The 23,574-nt window shown below is 44.7% G+C and overlaps 1 protein-coding gene across 1 annotated transcript in view; it reads right to left on the bottom strand.

Annotated features, from left to right (window-relative positions):
- The window catches only part of LOC308294294 (putative polypeptide N-acetylgalactosaminyltransferase 8), a gene marked incomplete at both ends in the record, with an annotated part of 105,155 nt that overhangs the window by 68,881 nt on the left and 12,700 nt on the right, over nt 1-23,574 (bottom strand). The window lies entirely within an intron of this gene.

Here is a 23,574-nt window from a genome sequence, read left to right as displayed (position 1 = left end):
TTTCAAATTGCAAGGTCTCCCCAGACTCCCTTAACTCTGACAGCGTACAAATGGAACCAAAGGAACCCGTTAGGGTTCCTTTTGTTCCATTTGTACAATGTCAGAGTTACAGACTTCTGAGGGTCAATTTAGACCCCCATAAAAGGAACCCACATAGTCCCTGGAATCCACTTTGAGAACCACTGGAGTAGACAGGGGGAATATCACACCCGGGGTGAAGTGAGCGTGTGAGCTTTTGAGTCCCGCGAAGCTTAGCCAATGAGCCAAGTGTGGGACATACTGTACATACAGACAAAGCCAGATGTAGGAGCTCAAAAATAATGTTTATTGCAACCGTAGGTCGCAGTTTTGTTTAGCATGTGAATGGTCACAGCTTGTCCGTATGTGTGTACAGTATCTCTGTCTATAACGCCTGACACTGTGGTAAGGTATATGGGTTTGACGCTCTGACATCATGCTCTGACATCACTGTGATGTCAGGGGAACCACATAACAGAATGGGTTTGCCGCTCTGACATCACACTCTGGCTTCACTGTGATGTCACACTAACAGAATCCCTTTCATGCCCATATATGGAGTTCCCTGATGTCATCAATATTAAGCCCATATCTAACAGGACTTCATATGGGAATGCCCGTATATGGAGGCCACATCGGCTGGCCACATACCACCACACTAACAGAATCCATATATGGCCAAGACAGCCCATATCTGTGTGGCTGGTTCTACAGACAGGGATCTCCATGTACTGTATGGGCATGTAACAGGGTATGATGTCAGATGTCATAGACATCATAGGACTTCCACATAACGAATAACTGAGTAAGCATGTTTGGGCTCTCACAGCATATCTCCATATATGGGTACCAGGGGTCTCCATATATAGGTAACTGGTCCGATATACATCACTGGCCAGATGGCCAAGAATTGGCGCAACGTCGCATGTCACCCTGAGGCATATATTGGGTAACTCAGGACGTTCATTGTAAGAGCGCTTGTTTCGTTCACCACACACTAATCACCACCAGATGGCGACGACAGCCCATAGACAGCCATTCACTAGTGCAGGCGCTGACGTCACTTTGCGACTCCCTTTCTTTATTTACTAGCCTAGCTGGGCGGTGTTTAGCCATTAGCTTAGCCATTAGCTTAGCCATTAGCTTACTATGAGCGTTTATCTTGGGCTTGCCCAGGCCTTACGGCCTGGGCATAAATATAACGATTGCATTCACCACGGCTTCGTAACTTCGTAACGGCCACTCGCGCCTGCGGCGCTCGGGGGCGAAGAGCAGGACCAAGGTCCGCTGGCCTTCGCGCCGCTTGCAATGTCGTGGACAATCGATGGGCTCCGCCTGGAGGACGTTGTTGTGGGCGACCGCTTGTTCCGCCCCGTGCGGCACCGCGAGTGCTCCGTTTCTCGGCCGTCCTGTTTCTCTAACATCCGGTGACATATATATACCTGTATACTGTATAGGCCTATATATATTTTGAGCTTATAGATCTGCTATGTTTGATGCTTTTGTGTAACTCTGTAGTGTGATCAAGATATCTATACTGTGTGTGTGTGTGTGTGTGTGTGTGTGTGTGTGTGTGTGTGTGTGTGTGTGCGCGCGTGCGTGCGTGCGTGCGTGCGTGCGTGCGTGCGTGCGTGCATATTAAACACATGGACACATACAACACATTCCTTGGCTTGTCTCTGCGGCTTGAACCTGCTGCAATTCGACTACCAACATCATCAGTGCCTGAATTAAATGATTACTCACAGCAGAAGTAGGCCAACTAATTCTGTTATGATGATTATTATGTTATTCCCGTCAACTCAATTCAGAACCATGCAAGGCCGGGGCCGGCAGCACGGTGAGCAGCACACAGGCAGGCAGGGGCGTCACACCAAATTCTGGGCCCTGGGTACAAGGATTCACTGCGGGCCCCCCATGAATGTTAACTATTGAAAAATAGCAGATATACAAGCTCGCAGCGCGGCACCGAGTGCCGCGCTGCGAGCTTGTAGATCTGCTATTTTTGAAAGATCATGAAAATGTGTGCCAAGAAACCTATGTTTCCATGTCAGTGATGCTCAAACTTTTTCATGTGAAGGAGCAGAAGGACCCCCCCCATCTCAAAATATTTAGTTCCAGGGACCCCCCAGAAGCAAAATGTGAGTTACAAATGTTCACTTGAAAAAATACATTCAAAGATTTGCGCACATTTTCACGACTTTTCAAAAATAGCAGATCTACAAGCTCGCAGCGCGGCACTCGGTGCCGCGCTGTGAGCTTGTATATCTGCTATTTTTCAACAGCTAAAGTTACTATAGGGCCCCTCCACCTTGGGCCCCAGTAACTCAGTCCCACTTTCCTACCCCTTGTGACGCCCCTGCAGACAAGCAGTTGGCATAAACAGCTCCATTCAGGCCACCAAATGAATAGGAGGGTATTCAAAGGCACACGGAACTTGTTTGCACAAGTTGACACATGTTAACCATCCTTTGTGCTGACTGGAAAAACTGGGTCAGACACACGATAGTGATATGTACACAGCTAACTAGCAAGCATGGTGGAGAGACAGAGACAGGGGAAGGAGGAGAAAGAGAGAGGGGGGGGGGGGGGGGGAGAGAGAGAGAGAGAGAGAGAGAAAGGAAGACAGAGAGGGAGAGAGACAGATAGAGAAACTAGAAGAATGAGCCAATGTGCTGGCGTGTGTGTGTGTGTGTGTGTGTGTGTGTGTGTGTGTGTGTGTGTGTGCACGTGCGTGCTTGAGTGCGTGCGTGCGTGCGTGTGTGTGTGTCATGTGTGTGCGTGTGACGTGAGTGTGCATTCGATACTGTGAAGAAAAGAGACAGACAGAGACTTACGCAATGCTGACTGGTAGAGAAACATTATTTCCTGTGTGAAAGAAGTGGTATTTTGAGTTTAGCCACAACATATCATTAGAGCCAAACAGTTCAGCTAAGAAAAAAATAAGAAAAAGAAAGTTTCCAAAAAGGGAAACTTGGACACACCCACCACCAGAGATGTTGCCTCTGAATCAATGCTTCTCAACCTATGGGCCGGGGCCCACTGGTGGGCCCTGACGATATTGCAAGTAGGTCCCCAAATAATACAAAGCACAAAATGTTTTATGATAATATAACATCCACATCCTACATATAATAATCCTACATACAAACGAGGAGATGCCTGTCTGTGCTATGCCTGGCTCTCCTCAGTGGCTGGAGCAATGGAATTTGCACACATTTACAATTACCAAATTCTACACAGTTTATTAGCATTTTATATTTACACACTGGAGATTCTATCGTCGTCATGGTTACAGACGTCGCCGTCGGCATGGTTATAGCCCCCCAAGCATGGGACGATTATCTGAACTGTGTGTGGGGTACAGTAACTGTCGCATAGCTTAAACATCAACCTCGAACTGTATGCAGACATCTAACACAGGCGGGTCTGCGGTGCGTGCGTGGGTGTCTGTTGGAACTGTTGCAGGTACCCAGTAGCCTACAAAGCTACTTTCCATCCCTGATGTACTCTGCGTGTGCACAGTGCATAAACCAAACTCTGCACATACCGTACTTTGGTTGCTCATAACTTTCTTTCAAATATAGCAAATGAGTTTTCTTTGGGGCCTTTTCCTTTTCCAACCGGAACCACAAAATCCTTGGTTCCTCTGGTTCAATCATGGTTCAATCTGGTGGAAACTCAAGCCGGTTCGCAAGAACGAACCAAGGTTCCAAGAAAGTTGAACCGGCAGCACTGGTTCTGGAACCAAGGTTCTTTAGGTGGAGAAGGCCCCATTGTGATCAATTGGAATTATATTGTTGCCGTTGGGAAGAAACCTCTATATTCTTCTGGTGTTTTTTTGTAAATTAACTCCCTACTTGATCACACTACAGAGTCACACTTAGCATCAAATGTAGCAGATCTACAAGCTCATAAGCTTGTAGATCTCGCGGCCCACCCATCTGACCACTTAACACATCCGGAACAGGTTGAGAACCATTGGTCTGTATCAGCAGAGAGACTCAGGCCTCTGGTGTTCCGATGACACACAAGCAGTCCAAAACAATTCCTATTGCATTATTTTGTTGGACATATGGTTTTTCTACACTCCGCATACCAGTAAATCATCTGTCATGATTTTGCCTTTGTCTCATCTCAAATAATCTCTTTTCATCTAATCTCTTTTTATCTAAGATAAGATGAGACCTTTATTTGATCCCGTTGGGGAAATTCAGTCACCAAAGACATTTTAATCTCCTGTCCTCTCCACTCCTCTCCTCTCCTCGTCTGCTCCCCTCCTCCTTCCTCTCCTTTCTCCTCTCCAGGGAAGCCATCCTTTGTAAAATAAAAAATGTACTGTATATAGGCTCACAGCTAGAAAGTCCTGGGTTTGGTTCCCGGCGGGGGATAATGTGGGCGCTGGGGCTGTGTCCTCTCCTCCGCGTCAAAAGGGCCTTTCTGCGTGGAGTTGACAGGGGAATGAAACTGGTTGGAATAACGCGTTCCTTCCACGCGCCAACCGGGGAAGCTCCCCCCTGTCAGGTGATAAGAAGCGGCCTGCTCACTCCGCATGCACTGAAAAGCACGAGCTCAGTTCGGGGCCCTTGAGAGCAGAGCCCAGAATTACAGCTTAGGCAATTGGCACCGGGTGAAAAATGAGTTACAAAATTGTGGGATAAGAACTTTAAGAAAAAAAAGTAAATAAAATGTATATAGGGCTAAAGTGGTTAATGTATGTTTTGTAATGTTAATCTAAATCTACAAAGTAACTAGTAACTAGTGTGTTTCAAATAAATGTAGTGGAGTAAAAGTACTATATTTGGATCCGAAATGTAGTGGAGTAGAAGTAAAATGTATTGGATATTGGAAGTACTCCAGTAAAGTACCAATACCTCAAAACTGTACTGTAAGAACAGTTCTTATGTAAATCTACTTAGTTACTTTACAGCACTGATGTCCTCTCTGTGTGAGGACGTGGGTCCACTATAGCTGTGTGTGTGTGTGTGTGTGTGTGTGTGTGTGTGTGTGTGTGTGTGTGTGTGTGTGTGTGTGTGTGTGTGTGTGTGTGTGTGTGTGTGTCTCCTCTCTCGTGGCTCGGTGACAGGGGACCGGGGCGGACATTAGCAGCTGAGAGTTGTAATTAGTTAGCGGAGCCGCATCTGCTGAGGGGCAGTCATCTTTAATGAACATCAGCAACGCTAATGGGCCGTAAAATGACACTGGAAAATACAAGATGTTGTGGTCAACGGGAGAAACAGCTGCATCACTCAGGCCCTTCACTTCTCCCCCAAATCCTCTCTTCTACCCTTATTCTGTTCTTTTAGTAAAACACATCCGAATTGCAACTCTACACTACTTATTCCATCCATCCATTCTTCCACCCACCCATCAGGGGCGTCACAAGTGTGTGTGTGTGTGTGGGGGGGGGAGACTGTACTAGGGCCCAAGGTGGAGGGGCCTTAATTATGTTATACTTTAGCTATTGAAAAATAGCTAAAGTAATAGCACTCGGTGCCGCACTGTGAGCTTATAGATCTGCTATTTTTGAAAAGTCTTGAAAAATCTTTGAATATATGTATTTTTTAAGCGAACATTTGTAACAAAAATGTTGCTTCTGGGGGGGGGGGGGGGTTTGGTGCGACACCCCTGCACCCATCTTCAACCACTTATCCGGAATCGGGTCGCAGGGGTAAGACAGTTCCAACAGAGATTTCCAGTCTTCCCCTCTCCTGAGCAACATTAGTAGCCAATTCCTCCTGGGGGATGCGGAGGCGTTCCCAGGCCAGTGTGGAGATGTAATCCCCCCATCTGGTCCTGCCACGGGATCTCCTCCCAGTGGGACGTGCAGCGAGGACCTCCCTAGGGAGACGCTTGGGAAGCATCCTCACTACAGTAGATGCCCAAACCACCTACAGTAAGCTGGCTCCTTTCCAAGTGGAGGAGCAGCGGGTCTACTCAGCTCTACTTCCATCTGCGACAAATCTCTTTGTCGGAAATACAGTAGGGATGCTGGGGTTTAACCCATTTAGGCAGGGGCGTCAATTGGGTATGGCAGGGGTATGCAGCTGCCATACCCTGGGTCCAGGGGGGAAAAATAAAAGTAACTTTTAAATATAAATCCATGAATGTCTCTTTGTCTATCTGTTCTGGTTATTATGTTGTTAAATTACAGTAAAATAACCACAAATGCAATTTTTTACAAAATGGTCACTTTAACAAGGTATTACAATTATATTCTCCACACTTTATTCTCCCCATCTTGACAAAATGGTATATTCCCAGGTTCCGCAGGTCAGCTGCACAGGTGCAATTCATTATTGTTAATTGTGGCACATTTACTAACATGCCAAGTTTAGCTGCACTTGAACAACCGTTCCAGGCTGCCATATCCAGCCCAAGACACCAGTCATGTTGCCATAACTTAGCTTTTTCTGAACTGACGCCACTGGACACATCTCTTTGTCAGAAATACAGTAGGGATGCTGGGGTTTAACCCATTTAGGCCTAGAATTATTTAAATATTGAAAAATAGCATCATGCTCACATCACATCATGCTTGTAGGTCTGCTATTTCTTTTGCAAGTCTTTGAATATATCTTTTTAAAAGCAAACATTTGTAACTCAAATATTTGCTTCTGGGTGGTCCCTGGAACAACATTTTGAGATGGGGGTCTGCGGCCAAATACATGTAATTTTGGGGATCCTTAAAGGGGAAGACCACCCATTTTCAATATTGAACTATGTCATTAACACCCAAGGAGCCAAACTCGTTCAGTAACGAGTTAAGGCCACTAGGTGTCACCACGCCAAAAGGAGTCTCGTTCAGGGACGAGACAACGAAGGGTTAACTGTACGTGCAGCTGCCTGCCCTCTGAATGACCCGAGTCCATACGTCACCCCGTAGCAGAGAGAGAGAGAGAGGGAGAGAGAGAAAATGGCGGAGGCTGGTTACATTGATTTCCATTCTACTCTGAAACATAAAAAGGGCTTTATCTCTGAATGAGGTGAAAAGAACGCCAGGGAAGCAGAGATCTGATTGTTTTCACGGCGACACTATAACGCGATGGTCGGCTCCCGTTTGGATTTTAGTTTCGCGAGCGTTTGTAAACAAAGGGATTATCTTCCTCAATCGTCAGTGGACACCTACGTGCACAAGCACGAAGCTTCCGAGGCTCTTCAAAATAAAGCGTGAGTGAACGGCGGCAGCAGCAACAGCTATAAATGTTATAAACCTGAGCAGCCCATGTGTTAATATACCTTAGAGGAGTTGTGTGGAAATAGGAAAAAAGTTCCCCCTCTTCTGTGTTGCCTAGAACTGGAGGATTGATTTTGGGGTTTGTATTGTCATCAAGTACAACTTGATGACATCACACATTGTACTTTACAATGTTACAACTCCTCTAAGGTGTATTAATGACATAGTTCAATATTGAAAATGGGTGGTCTTCCCCTTTAACATAAAAAAATTTGAGAAACACTGATTTGGAAGATATTTATAGAATCGGGTCAAAAATATTCAAAGACTTTTTCAAAGAATTTTCAAGATAAAAAAGAAATAGCAGATCTACAAGCTCCCAGCACAGCACTCGGTGCCGCAAGCATCTGCTTGTTGTGTGTGTCTGTTGCTGCTTCTAAAAAACTGCCTTCTCACAGTTTCTTTCTCCTGCCCCGTTGTCTGTCTCTACTTACCTAGCTATTTATCTAGCCATCTTCCCATCAATCCATCATGGTAGTACAGCAGCTCCATCAATTCTCTCCATCCTCTGATTGCGCTGTGTTTTCGGCGGGCGAAGTTGCCGCTTGTAGAACACAGAGTTTGACCGAGCCTTTGGTTTATTCATGAAGTTCAACGAGAGGAGCCCTTTGAAGTCCATGAATTATTCAAAGGCAACACTTTTTTGAATCATCCTTCACTTTGTTAAATACTTCCTTTGCCGCACGCGAAGAAAGACCCGGCGGAGGCCTTTTTTTCTCACGGTTTAGCCGATGATGACGATACGTTGGACAGATATAGCGGTGTAAAAATAACAAGCGCAAAGGAGGAAAAAAAAGGAAAACCCAGCCAAAAATGCACGTGCAACGAAGCCAATCCCTATGCTTCACAGAGATGCCTCTCTCTCTGTGTGTGTGTGTGTGTGTGTGTGTACGGGTGTGTGAGAGCGTGTGAGAGCGTGTGAGACAGAGTGACAGCAGTCATGGCTCAGGAGGCCTAAGGCTGTTATACAGTATATCGTTGCTGTCAAGCAGATAGATCTCATGTCCAAAACCGTTCCTTTTTTATTACTATTATTATTTTAAAATAAAGTATCCGATCTACAAGCTCACCGCATCATGAGAGAATATTTGTAGTGTTAACGATTTCCAAAATTATTCAAAATCTTTTACAAGGTTTTAAAAATGAATCTTCAAAATGTCACATCTACCAGCGCACAAAGCGTTGCATTGTGACACGTTGCGAATGGTAAAATGCTGAACGGACTACTGCATTTATATTGCGCTTTCCTCCAAGGCGCTTTACATTACAATGTACTTTCCATTCATCCATTCACACAGCGATGGCGAAGGAAACCATTCAAGGCACCAACCTGCTCATCGGGAGCAGTTGGGGGTTCAGTGTCTTGCTCAAGGACACTTCGACACCAGGGGCGTCAATTGGGTATGGCAGGGGTATGCAGCTGCCATACCCTGGGTCCAGGGGGGAAAATAAATGTTACTTTTAAATATAAATCCATGAATGTCTCTTTGTCTATCTGTGCTGGTTATTATGTTGTTAAATTACAGTAAAATAACTACAAATGCGACATTTAAGAAAATGGTCACTTTAACAAGGTATTATAATAATTATATTCTCCACACTTTTATTCTCCCCATCTTGACAAAATGGTAGCCTATATTCCCAGGTTCCGCTAGTCAGCTGCATAGGTGCAATTCATTATTGTTAATTGTGGCACGTTTACTAACATGCCAAGTTTAGCTGCACTTGAACAACCGTTCCAGGCTGCCATATCCAGCCCAAGAAACCATAGAAACGGGGGGGAAATAAAATGTACTTGTTAAAATAAATGTATCATGCCTTGTTGCTAAGGTATGGCAACATGACTGGTGTCTCTTCGCGCGCGTGCAAGACACCAGTCATGTTGCCAAACCTTAGCTTTTTCTGAACTGACGCCACTGCCTTCGTGTGCTCGTAGATCTACGTTTGAATACAAAACAGGGTTAAAGTGGTTCAACAGTTCCTCATTTTCTTCGGGACCCTCTCTAGAACCCCCTCAAGGACCCCTGGGGGGTCCCCGACCCCATTTTGAGAACTAGTGCGCTATACTTTTGCAGAGAGAAGAAAAACATACCCATTATGTGAAGTTCATTAATCATTATCTATCTTTAATTTGACAGATAATAATACAGCATCCAGTGTTCAAGTGTTATTTTGTCATTCAAGGAGTTAATTAGCTTGACATTCTATAAATAAAGAGGGGAAAAAAAGACCATCATTTGTTTTCTAGGTGCTATCAATCAAAGATGGGTGTGTTTTTTTTCTTCTTCTATCTCTTAGTACCACAAATCCCCAGGCCTTTTTTTGTGTTATCCTTTTAGCCCATTTTGTTCACATTTTTGTCTAATAAAGCTCGTAATATCATCTCTGTCAGGTGGAAACCTCATATTATTATTGCGACCGTAGGTCACAGTTAACTATGAAAACCGTTACATCTTGTCCATCCGTGAGTGAGTAACGCCTCAATGTCTATAGCTGCTGACCTAACTTGTGACATCTAGGGGCAGCATAGCTGAATGGTTGGGAACACCGCCTGGAGAACCAGAGCTCCTGGTTGTCCCTGGTTCAATTCCTGGCCAGGGTAGCAATGTCAATGTGTGTCCCTGAGCAAGACTCTTAACCCCTAATTGCTCACGCGCGCCTTGTGGGCAGCGAATCAGCTGGGTTGGGCTGAGAATGCTGAATTTCCCCCTCAGGAGGAAGTACAGTAGGTAACAATTTATTGATCACATTGTTGTGACATCACATTCCGTCCTTGCCCATTGTATGCCCATATATGGAGATCCCTGATCTCCATATAAAGGTATGTCTATGGCTGGCCTATGACATCAAATTGTTGTGACATCACTATGTGACATCACAGTCCGTCCTTGTCCCTTGTATGCCCATATATAGATCCCTGATGTCATCAATATTAAGCCCATAGCTTGTAATGCCCTTATATGGACATATTGTCTCATGTGGTCTATAACATAAGACATCTATGATGTCAGACGTCAGTCAAATCCATATTTGTCGCCTTACTGGTTATTATTACCGTATATTATGTGTTACTGTTTTTGGACATAATAAAAGCGTGCAGATCTTCTACTTTTGATGATTTTGTGTGACGCCGTAGCGTGATCAAAAATAGGTTTCTGCCTGACAGCAATGACACCACAGTCAGACAGACATTTTGAGTGTGAATTGTGTTTTAGCAAGGATGACCCTGGCACGCATCGCATGACAAGTCCATCAGCGTCAATCACACTGACGCATCCGTATTCTGAGAGGGAACATTTGCCCAAAAAAATCCAAGCAGGCCCACAGAGCCGAGTCAGATGCAGTTTACCAAGTCTGAAGGGTTCCAGTGGTTAATAGTCTACCCAGCAACACGCAAACCTGCTCACAGAACTGATAGAAGTTGTGAAACTCTCCTCAAACACTTTCAACCTCGCATCATAAATTGGGCATGCCATTATTAGGCCTATTTGTTTATTCCTTAGACCGGGTACACATTATTAAGCATTATTTTATGCTTTAACTAACTAGCTCAGCTAGCTTGTAGATCTGCTATTTTTGAAAAATCCGGAAAATTTGTGCAAGCCGGAGCTTATATCAGCTATTTTTCAGTAGCTAAAGTATACCATAATCCCAGGCGTAAATGGTTTTGACAGCATACTTTTTCCACATACAGTACAGTTTGTTGATTGATGACATGTATAAGGCCTACTGTGTTAATTTTCGTGATGAATTGGAACCACTATGGAAATACAATGGAAACAAATCCTTTTAGACTAAATGCCTGACTGTATGTGCTGTTTAACATTTGTTTTACAAAATAAAGTATTCAATCAATCAAAGACAGATTTTCGCCATTGGTCATGACATGACAAAGACCAGCTGGCGTGGTTAAAGATGGTGGTTAAAGGAGTAGTTCACCCCCAAAATGACTTATATTGATTAGTCATGCCATGGAGACTTCAGTTCAATAATATTTGTTGCTTTTAGTCGCATTCCTAAGACAATAATTGAATTACAATAAATGTACCCCCATTGTTTCCGGATGGGGGACCCGAATGCGTTTAGGTCCCCATACGGAATCAATGGGGGTAAATTCACTATAATCAATATTTTGTCTTAGGAATGAGAAAACTAAAACTAAAAAATACTAGAAATACAGTGTGGGCTCGCATATAACACCATGTCTGGGCATAAAGATCTACCCTTTGGTTGCACCTCATCTTTTACATTGTCTTTTGTACTGTACAGCCTTTGTACTGTCGAGGAGAATAGGTTACGTCATTTTTGAGGAGAACTTGACTGAAAAATTACGTCATTTTTGAGGAGAACTTAATAATGTATAAATAATGAAGATAACAGTGTTCTCGCTTTCAGCGAGCCCACAATTATTGAACTCAAGTCTCCATGGCATTAATAATCAATAGAAAAAAAAATCATTTTGGGGGTGAACTACTCCTTAAAAATTGGTTCGTGTACGTGTGTGTGTGTGTGTATTGGGGGTGGTTGGTTAATATGGAAAAGGAGACATGGTAAAATGACATCAAACTGCAGATGAACTGGCAGGGCCATTAGGCAGGACTGTGTGATGTGGTAACGTGGCTGTCAGCGGAGCGGGGGGCTCGCTGTGTGCGATAGCATGGGACCCCCCGCCGCTACCCTCCTCCCCCTCCCCCTCCCCCCCTCACCCCCAATGCTACTGGAAGTCCAGCCAGCCTCGGGGGTGTTTCGGCTGCGTGCTAATCTGAGCTATAGTGCCTCGTTTGTTCAGCGGAACGGAGACCTTGTCTCATATCGCCGTGTCAGTCATGTACTGAGCTGTGTAGAGCACCAATACTTGTCTTTTGCTCCAGTGGTCTCTCTCTCTCTCTCTCTCTCTCTCTCTCTGTCTCTCTCTCTCTCTGGTTCTCCTGTTCTTTCAGCTCAATCTCGCCCCTACAAATGCATTGAACAGGCGTGCACATACTCACGCATTCCTTCGCTCTCACTTTGTGTGTGTGTCTCTCTCTCTCTCTGTCTCTCTGTGTCTGTCTCGTCTGTCAACAGAAATGATTTGCACGCACACACACAGTCGAGACCAGTGAAATTATACACCACCCACCATTATAACACGGGTGTGAAAGGGTGCGCGCACACACACACACACACACACACTCACACACACAGTAACGGGATGATCCTCAACCCCGTTCCGTATCACTCCGGCACGGTCGTCTCACCCCATGCGGTCTACACTCTCTCTCTCTCTCTCTCTCTCTCTCTCTCTCTCACGCGCGCGTGAGCAGCAAGCGGCGCGGCCAGGAGTGATATAATTAGAATGGAAATTACAGAAAGTTACAGGCGAGCTAAATCCCCCCGCGAATCGCACAGGCTAAAAATGTCCCGGGCAACGCCACTGGATGTATCACCATAGCAACAGCCTTCTACTGCACTCTATTTTCAGACCGAAAAAAGAGAGAGCCATCGCAGAGAGAGAGAGGGGGGAGAGAGAGAGAGAGAGAGGGAAAGGGAGGGGGAAGGGGAAGGGAGAGCGAGAGGAAGAGAGAGAGAGAGAGAAATGCAAACACTGCTGTTTCTGTGGAAATTGATACATTATTCAAGTAGGGAAAACATCTCTGTGTGACTGAGAGGCTGGTTAAGGTGGTGAGTTGTAGAAGGAACTCTGAGAGGAAGGAATAGGCTAGTGGAGGTGTGCCACGGTTCTGGTGTACTGCTATACTGGTACCGTGACAGGGTCTGCTTTCTGGACCCGACCCAGAGAACGGGGAGGGCATGTCTCGGAGGGCGCGTGTGTGACGGTCATACAAGGGCATGGAGGATGATGCTGCACGTGTGTGTGAGTGTGTGTGAGTGTGCGTGCGTGCCAGGGACGTGCAGAGAATGATAGAGAGGCAGGGGCTGACATTTCTAAAAGGGCCTTTTGGTGAAAATATAGAAAATAGCAGACCTCCAAGCTCACAACGTGTCGCAGCTTGGAGGTCGGCTATTTTCGGTGCTTGACACCACACTGAACTAAGCATAATCAAGTCAATACTGGAGATGTGGCGTAACAGCATGGATTTCTACAGAGAGGGCAATTATTTCAGATGCTGCATTAAAGTTCAGGAGAGTTTGGACAATCCTCTTGAATGCTGCCTTCAGGTCATGGCATGGAAAGAGGGCATTTGCATTTCTTTCACCATAGTAATTCATGGTCTGGAGAAGGCACTTTTTACAGGAGGGTGAAAGGGCTAGGGGGCTCGAGCCCCCTTCGATGTCTATGTGTGCACCTGCCTGGTGTGAGTGTTAGTGGTGTGTGCGTGTGGGAGAGGGGGGGCGGTGGGGTTTGCCTCGCGCACACACCTCTGCGTAGGTCACGGCTGAAATCCACACCGTCAAGGCTGGGGACATTAACGTCAAACAGCGTGGCGATAAGGCTTCCTCCCGGCGCCGCTATAGCAGGCTCCCATCTGAATCAATCACGCATCAAATGGTTTATCGTCGGAGCAGAAACCAAACCTCTTATCTCCATCTTTTTTTTTTATACACTTTGTGTTTTATTTCTTCGTTAAATTAACGCCCCTGCTTTATCGCGCTACAGCGCCACACCAAAGGCATCATAAGTGGCAGATCTGCAAGCTCAGAACTCTGCATGAAGCAACGCGTTTGGAGCTCGGCGATCAGCTGCTTTGGCTGTTTCTTTTATTTAAAGGAGTAGTTCACCCCCAAAATGTAATTTTTTTCTATTGATTACTCACGCCATGGAGACTTGCATTCAATAATATTTTTTTGTATTTGTCGCATTCCTAAAATAATAATTTGATTACAATAAATTTACCAACATTGATTCCGGATGGGGAACCCAATTACATTTGGGTCCCCATCCGGAAAATGTGGGTGTAAATTTACTATAATCAGAGTGTTGTCTTAGGAATGTGACAAATACAAAAACTATTTATTGAACTCAAGTCGAAAAAAGTCATTTTGGGGGTGGGAACTACTCCTTTAAATCCTGAAAAGTGATGTTCTTTTTTATATATATTTTTTTGGGGGGGACATCTGAGGTTTCCACCCGACAGAGACGATATGGTTATACGGTTAGCGCATGAAGCACCAGGGGGGATGAATTATACTACGGGGGGGATTGGAGTAATTTAGGCGTTACAACAACCGCTTCGGTCCCAGTGCACGCTTGCATGTTAAAGTCAATAATAAGTCAAGGGCGAGGTGTCATTGTACAGGAGGACTATAGCAGCTCAATCTAAAGGATCTTTCAGGGGTTTTCATGTTCCATAGATTTAAACACATCTGACAGAGATGGATCAACCCTGATGGACGGGACGAGAAGTGATCTCACCCCCCACACACAACACAACATGGCCCCCGCGTTCCTTTCAGTTCAATTACTCAATTCAGTTCATTTCCGTCAGTTGAAATCAATTGATTTCCAATTTGACTGAATTAAATGCAGGGGTGATTTCATTAACAGCTATTACGCGTCTCTCCCCCTCTCTCTCTCTCTATCTCGTACGTGTGCACATGCATGCACGCACGCACGCACGCACACACACACCTTACTCTCTTTCTTATAGATCCGTGTTCTCCCTCTCTCTCTCTCTCTCATGCACATAGGTGCACACACACACACACACACACACACACACACACACACACACACACACACACACACACACACACACACACACACACACACACACACACACACACACACACACACACACACACACACACACACACACACACTAGATCCATGTTCTCCCCCCCCCCCACACACACACACCACACATTCTCTGTCCATCCTTCTTTTGTCCTCATTCAATTCCTGCAGCTCTCTCCATTTTTCCCTCTTTCTCTCTCTCTCTCTCTCTCTCTCACACACACACACACACACACGCACGCACGCACACACGCGCCAGACGCTCTGCGTCCATCCTCTCCTCTCCTAATGTTTCCTCTCTCTCTCTCTCTCTCTCCCCCCCCCCGGCGGGGGTGTGTGATGGAGCTGGCCGGGAGGCATGGATCTCTCTCCATCGATCGGCTGCTGAATCACTTATCCCTTTCTCAATGGCCTTCATCACCACACTCCACATTTGCACGCTCTGCATGGACACATCCTCCTCACAGGGTCCGGCCCTTAACGAATCCAGACCGGGAACGCAGATTTTAACCTCTTTAACCGTTGTTTTATACTGTTCGAAATAATAGCAGATCTACAAGCTCACAGCGCGGCACTCAGTGGCGCGCTATGAGCTTGTAGATGTGCATTTTTTTTTAAAACATCTTTGAATATACATATTTAAAAAAAGATATTTGCTTCTGGGGATCCCTGATAGGGCTGCACGATATGGACAAAAGTTCATATCACGATATGCATGCCAAATATTTCAATATCGATACGATATACAATTCTACCGTACAGATTTCATATTTAATATTTTAAGTGTTGCAACAGTAAAAACTAAGCAAAAAAACAGCATAATAATAAGTCAGATTTTAAGTGCTATTGGGTTCCCACACTTTATTATTTTGATGTGTAGCATAAGGCAAAAGGCAACGATATGGGCAACGATACAGGCGATATAGGCAACGATACGGACGATATATTGCCCAGGGTGATATATCGTGATATCGTTGCCTTTCGTGATACTGATATTGCGCATGGTCACACCTCAATAACGATACGATAACGATTTTTAGATGGGGTTCCGCGGCCAAATGCATACAATTCTAGGGGTCCTTGGCATGAAAATGTTTGAGCGCCATTGGTATCATCGTGTTTTTTTTTCTTTTTTTTGGAAACTGGATTTAGAATAAATCGTCCCGGCCGATCTTAATGGATTAAACCCCGGGGCGCTGGCTGGAAGAGCAGTGCATTACGTTTACTAGGGACTGGACGGAGGAGACTAGGGACTGCACGGGGGAGCTAACTGGATTGCTGAAGATGTACTGCAAATTAAACCACCGCAAAAAACACTTTAATGTGTCCAATTAACCGATCGTTGCTGGTCAGGGCAGAAACCTATCTCCGTATTCGAACTTTAATTTTTGCGCTTTTTTGTAAAGTAGCGTCCCTACTTCATCATACCACAGCGTCACACAGAAGCATCGAAAGTAGCAGGTCTACAAGCTCCAAACTTTCGCTTGTCGAGCTGCTACTTTTGCCGTTTTTGAATTTGAATCCTGAAAAGTAAAAGTTTTGGACATAATGAGGTTTCCCATCCGACAGACAATATTGTCGTTGCCACGAGGCGTTGTGTGCTTGTAGATCTGCTGTTTTCACGAATTTTGTGCGATGGCCTAATCTGATGAAGCAGGGCTTTACTTCGCGAAAAACATACAAATTTGAAACTTGGAGATACAAGGTTTCTGCCCGACAGTGAAGATATGCACCATGGGATGCAAACCCTGCCGCACACTAAGGTGCTCTAAAGACGGGCAGCGGTTGCCGCCGGGGCTCCCGCTTGGATCTGCGGGGACCGTGCCGCGGTGATACACAAACACACTCGCTCTGCGAGTAAACGCCGCGCGGTATTTCACAAAGATGAACACAATCCATCTCTCGCCGCCCGCGTACGCATGCACAAACGAGCACGCTCGCGGGGATTTTCACGGGACTGCGCCCGCTCGTCTCGCTGCCTCTAAACTTCGCTGCGCGGCCGAAATAGCCGCCCGCCTCTCATTGAAAATGAATTACTAGGAGGCGGTGACCGCGTACCGTCTGGAACCCGCTTAACACCTCTTTTGCTCCACAGTTGGTCCCTTTGTGACCTTGTCCTGTGACCTGATCTAATAATCTTTGGTTACTATTTGTTATCAAATATTTTGACTATAATTATCCCACATAATTAAAACAGTATTTACAGCCATTTACTTCAATTTATTCTCTACGACATACTCAACATCTCTTTGTCACAATGCCTAGCATTTCTAGATAAATTGGGAAACGTGCTTTTAAGTTCAAAGCACCATATTTTAACATCCTGCCCTTGTCCCTTAGATCAATTTCTTCTTTTAATGCATTCAAGACTTTTCTGCTGGTCCACCTTTCATCTAGCGGTTCCTGTTTGTTGTGCTTTGAGGACACCCTCGAAAACGAGTTGATGCAACTCAACAGGATTATCCTCAAGTGAAGTTTCAAATAAACTATAGAAGATTGGTTCTCAAAGTGGGGTCCGGGGACCCGAAGGGGTCCTTGAGGGAGTTCCAGGGGGTCCCCAGCTAAATGATAGATTGTTAGGAACCAAATGGACCCTTATGGGTCTGTAACTCCGAGTTTATATTAACATTGGGGTCCCAGACATAGAAATGCCATTAAATGGAGGTCCGTATAGCCTAATGCATGTCAAACTGGGGGTCTATGAAATTAAAATGGTTGAGAATCACAGCTAGAGCCCTAAAAATCTTCTCTGGGGGTCCCCGGCATATCTTTTCAAATCTGCGGGCTAGTTAAGTGTCAAGTTAAGTGTCAATAGTTAAGTGTCAATTTGGGGGTCCTTGACATGAAAAGGTTTGGGAACCAGTGCTATAGAATATCTATATGACTCATTGCTTTAGCTGGCCGTATCGTATCATACTGTGATGTTTGGTTTTTTTTGATACCCGTGGGAAGATTTGATGTATTCATTAATCATCACTCTCTGTCATTGTAGGTGAACTTTTTCACAAACTTTTCTAAAGTTTAAAAAGAAAAAAGTTAAAGCCCCCAAACACAGAAATCTCAAACAAGGAAAGCTCAAACGCCTTGCATCATTTATGGATCGCCTATTTTTGCTATTTTTCCACTACTATTATAGTGAACAGGTTTTTGACTGGTTGAAACAGGCATTCCAACCGTGCTAAAATCACGAAGCATAACTCATCCTTGTTCAAGCATAATGTTGCCTTATCACTGTACATATCACTCCGCCATTGATAGCTACAAACAGCTCATTTCCATGGTAGCAGAGATACTAATCTGTTGCAAATATTTACAGTGCTTTGCTAGGCTACTGGAGTCTTCGTTGTGTACGAATTAGTACTTTACAAACTCGCCATTTTCCATTCAAACTTATGTAACTTTTTTAATAAAACAAATCTTAAAATTGTCCTAATTATTAAATCTCTTAAGTTTTAGAACACCCACTCTGTTCATTTCAGCTCCCAAAGCCTTTTCTTTATATGTGTTCTACTGAGCCCTGGTGGCCGTGACCGGGGCTGTTTTTCCCGGCAAAATTATGTCATATGCATCATTCTGTACACGTGTCTCCCTACCGGCCAATCAAAGCCCAGATCATACACTGCCGAGTTCTTCAGGAAATACACTGCAGTGTTTACAATGGGCTAGGAGTCTAGCATGCATCTCCCCAACCGAGGCTCGTAGAGGGACACGAAAGACCTCTATGGATAGGTCTCGGCGAGGCGAGGCGGACGCGGTGGTCTGAAGGCCCGGTCCGCGGCGAAAAACGGCCGAAAAACGGCCGAAAAAAGCAGACGCGACCGCGGTTTGCTATAACGCTACTGACCACTAGTTGAGCAACTTACACAGTATAGCTTTAACGTTCATCGTTAAACATCCTTACATTTTGTTGAATAATGTAGTTGTCATGGTTTGGGGACTTTGTTGCTCTCTGGTGGCTGTTTCTGGTCATTATCAGCATAGGATTGGTATCAAAGATGGATTGGTAGGTGTTGTGTGTTGTGATTACGCCACCTTCTTGTTAGCTAACACACCTGTGTTTCATTTTCAATGTCATAACCTTGATTAGATCAGTGCCTGTGGGCATTTAAAGCACAGTTTCCTGCCTTGTTCTCTGCTTAGCCTTTGATGTTCACTTTGTGTTTGACTCTACCCTTGTTCCTTATCTCACTTGCTCTAAGTGCTGTGTCTTTTGTATATTAATGCAATCTCTTTACTATTGAGTCAGAATGAATAAGCTATCTCTTGACATAGTCGATTGACCCAAAACACTGTTTTAAAAACCCAATCACACTGCATTTCTAAAATGTAAGTGCTCAGTTGTTTTTATCTACCTTAAACTCATTAATTCAAAGAAGATCAATGTTTTCCCAATATACTTATAACTTCACCAAGGTTCACGGCTCAGAATAGGGTCATGTCCATAGAAATGATATTAAAAGTAATTTTCTTCAAGTCAAGGCAAGCAGTATAGCGGTCTTAGTAGGCTCTATGCACAGCAGCTATTCATTGGCCTGTTACTTCACAGGTCTGACAACTTTGAGAGTGTACAAATGGAACCAAATGGACAACAAAGATCTAAATGGAACCCCTTCCTGGAACCACGAGGGTCGCTGGCCTGGACCACACTTTGAGACCCACTGGTGTAACAGAGTGTTTCCAGCTGTGTTGGAAAAAGTACTCATTCTTTACTTAAGTAAAAGTATCAATACTACAATGAGAAATGTCGTAGCTTGTCTCCGTCTGTGTCAGTCCTTCAGTCAGTACACATTTTTACAGTCTATTGGTTCCCTTGTCACTGTGACATCACTTGTAACAGAATGGGTTTGCTGCTCTGACATCACGCTCTGGCTTTATGTCCCTTTTATCCCCATATATAGTCAACACTGTGATGTCAGAACATGCCCATATATGGGCATTCCCAGATCACACAATTAATTACGTCCTTCTCCGTTTTATGCCCATATATGGAGATCCCTGTCCCAATGTCATCAATATTAAGGGCATATCTGGGAATGCCCATATATGGGCATGCTCTGACATGCCCATATATGGGCATTCCCAGATCACACTTGCAAATTATTTACGTCCTTGTCCCTTCTATGCCCATATATAGAGATCCCTGTCCCGATGTCATCAATATTAAGGGCATATCTGGGAACGCCCATATAATGCCCATATATGGCCATGTTCTGCCAGTCTCAACAGGCACTGTTGAGATTGGGTAACTGGTCCGATATACATCACTGGCCAGATAGCCAAGAATTGATGCGTTTAGGGAGAGGTCGCATGTCGCCCTGAGGCGTCTTACTAGGAATATCATAACTTATATCTGCAAAACTTATATCTGCAAAGTACCTATTAAGTAAAGTTTTCAAATAAATGTAGTGGATTAAAAGTACAATATTTGGATCCGAGATGTAGTGGAGTAGAAGTAAAAGTATTGGATATTGGAAATACTCAAGTACAAATACCTCAAAGTTGTACTTAAGTACATTACTTAAGTAAAAGTACTTAGTTACTTTAGCACCACTGGTTTCCGGTGAGCCAATATGTACAATATCAGCACCCTGATGGTTTGACCAGAATGGAACAGAGCCTTCAGTATCATTGGTAACACCTGTGAAGATGTAAGGAAAGGGCCCAATTTCTTTCCAATATGACTTGATGTGCATAGAGCCTATTGATGATCTTGACCATCTGTTCAAATGAGTTCAAAGATCAAAACTCCCACTGAAGACCATAAAGGTTGCGACCGTAGGGAGCAGTTAGTATTAAAACCTCTGCCTCATGTCAGTCAGTCATGCCTCATGTCACGCTCCATATATGGCCGTCCTTGTCCCTTTTATGCCCATAAATGGAGATCCCTGATGTCTTCAATATTAAGCCCATGTCACGCTCTATGTATGGCTGTCCATGTCCCTTTTATGCCCATATATGGAGATCCCTGATGTCATCAATATTAAGCCCATAGGCTATCTGAGAATGCCCATATATGGACATATTGTGTCAGACTCATGTGTTAACCCTTTACCCCAAGGTAAGGTTTACCTTGGTCCAAGACAGAGTCAAGAACATTGCGGTGAGACTGAGACGGGACCAAGTAAATTAAAAGGCGGACTCGAGACAGAGACCGGATTCGAGTAGTTTTACTTAAGTTTAAGTGATATAGGGCCCTACATTAGCTCTTGAAACCAGATCCATAAGGCAGCCCCGGATACAAGCGATTTGAAGAAGAAGAAAAAAAGGACGTTCTTTCTGATCTTCCAAGGATGTCCTGTCATCCAGCAAGCTGGTTGTTGATCCAAAGAGAGTGTGACTGGGAGGCTGTAATCTGAAGCACCGCCTGCCCTGCCCGCCTCCATCCTGGCCAAAAACACACCCTAAACCCCCACAGCAGTCCATCGATCACCTCCGTTCACACACTGAGCTGGGCCTGGAAAGTGTTTTTTCAGGGGCGCTCCCAAGTGTCTCCTTTAACTTGTGAGAGCCGATATTACTCCAAATGTGATCTTCTAGCACAATTTGCATTAAAACAAAAGTGCTTGTACACAGTTACACAGTAAGGACAGTAAAGGAGTGGTTCCCAAACTGGGGGGTCGGGACCCCCAAGTTATTTTTGGAGGGGTCCACAGATGGTTAGCTTAATGTGCAACATTGTTTTCTCACTGAACAGTAACCAAACCAACATACCGTGTAAGTGTATACAGGCTAGGCTATCAGCACATTTCTAAAGTTACAATTGAATGACTTTTAACAAGACCATTTTATTAAACCAAAAAACACCCAGTGTGAAGAGAGCGGTGCCTTTTACGAGTTGATTTCATTAAGCGTCCCGCGAAGCTTGGCCAATGCCAAGCTCTGCGGGATGATCATACATACAGAGTACAGACAAAGCCAGATGTAGGAGTGGTTAGCACAGCTCAAACATAAACCTGCAAATCCCAATATATGGAGAATCCTGATTAATATCACTTCATAAATATCACTCATTAATTAATATTGATGGCCTGGACTTGCCTGACACAGAACTCCATATATGGGCATAAAAGAGGCACATGAAAACAGATATAGACATCTCCATATATGGGCATAAAAGAGGCACAGGAAAACAGATATAGACATCTCCATATATGGGCATAAAAGAGGCACAGGAAAACAGATATAGACATCTCCATATATGGGCATAAAAGAGGCACAGGAAAACAGATATAGACATCTCCATATATGGACATAAAAGCACATGTATGGTTTTCCGAGGCTAGGTCACTGTATGACGTACTATGACATCAGATTGATGACATCCAGATTGCCATGGTTACACAGTATGTCAGAGTGAGTTTGAGTCCAAGTTGTCATGGTTACTACTGTTGCCACAATATGGACTCCATATTTGGACTTAGCTGATATGGCACTTGTGACTCATTGTGACATCATCATGATGACAAGAGCATGAGAGTATATAAGTTTAGCGTCAGATAGACAGGCAGATCCATATACGCCCTCGAAGTGTTCGCATAGCAAGCACCAGATCAGTAGAGAAAGCAAGCAGAAACAAGAGCAAGATGGAATGTTTGACCTTAACACTTTCAGTGCCAGGGCGTCATATGACGTCCGACACGACCTTGGCAATGATGCCAGAAAATAATATTGGCGTCATATGACGCCAGATGCTTTTTTTTCATATTACAGTAGTACAGTGTTGGATCTATGCGGTAACCAAGATACAGCCCTTTTGGACGATGGGACGGTCGTCATGCATGACAATTCAGTGGCGTCAGTTCAGAACAAGCTAAGGTATGGCAACATGACTGGTGTCTGGTGAAGACACCAGTCATGTTGCCATACCTTAGCAACAGGCACGATGAAAAGTACATTTTTATTATTTCCCCCTGTCAAGGTATGGCAGCTGCATACCCCTGCCATACCCAATTGACGCCCCTGCATGACATCACACGCTTATGTGACCAAATTCAAGCATGCTGGTTGGCCGGTTCCCCCCAGAAACAAGAGTCTCAAAGAGTTCAGTGACTTTTACCGTACCGGACACAGCAATCAGAGGGAGAGAGAGATATATTGAGAGAATGAGCTAGAATTAGTTATAAAATCATTAGATTTAGTATTATTTAGAGAGATAGAGATATCACGGAGGTACTCGGCTGCTACACCCACGGGCCACGGCCTCGATTTTGGTTCTGGCGGCCAGAAAAGCTCCTTCTACGGGCGATCGGTTCATCAGCGAAGGCCTCGGCTGGAACATCCACGGCCTCGATTTTGGTTCTGGCGGCCAGAAGAGCTCCTTCTACGGGCGATCGGTTCATCAGCGAGGACCTCCGCTGGTACATCCACGGCCTCGATTTTGGTTCTGGCGGCCAGAAGAGCTCCTTCTACGGGCGATCGGTTCATCAGCGAGGACCTCCGCTGGTACATCCACGGCCTCGATTTTGGTTCTGGCGGCCATAAGGGCTCCTTCTACGGAGAGGCATGCATGCTGCCAGGGACAGACCACCGATTGCTACGGTTTCTCCGCGCGCCCTGTAGGATGCACTGCTGAGCTGTGCTGCGGTATGTTCTCTACGTTTCACTTTGTTATACGTCTGTCTTTCAATGTTATATGAGATAAGTG

This window comes from Nannobrachium achirus, assembly GCF_963921795.1.
Source record: "Nannobrachium achirus genome assembly, chromosome: 11".
NCBI lineage: Eukaryota > Metazoa > Chordata > Actinopteri > Myctophiformes > Myctophidae > Nannobrachium > Nannobrachium achirus.
Note: the sequence above shows the minus strand (reverse complement) of the source record. Positions and strands in the feature narration are given on the sequence as shown.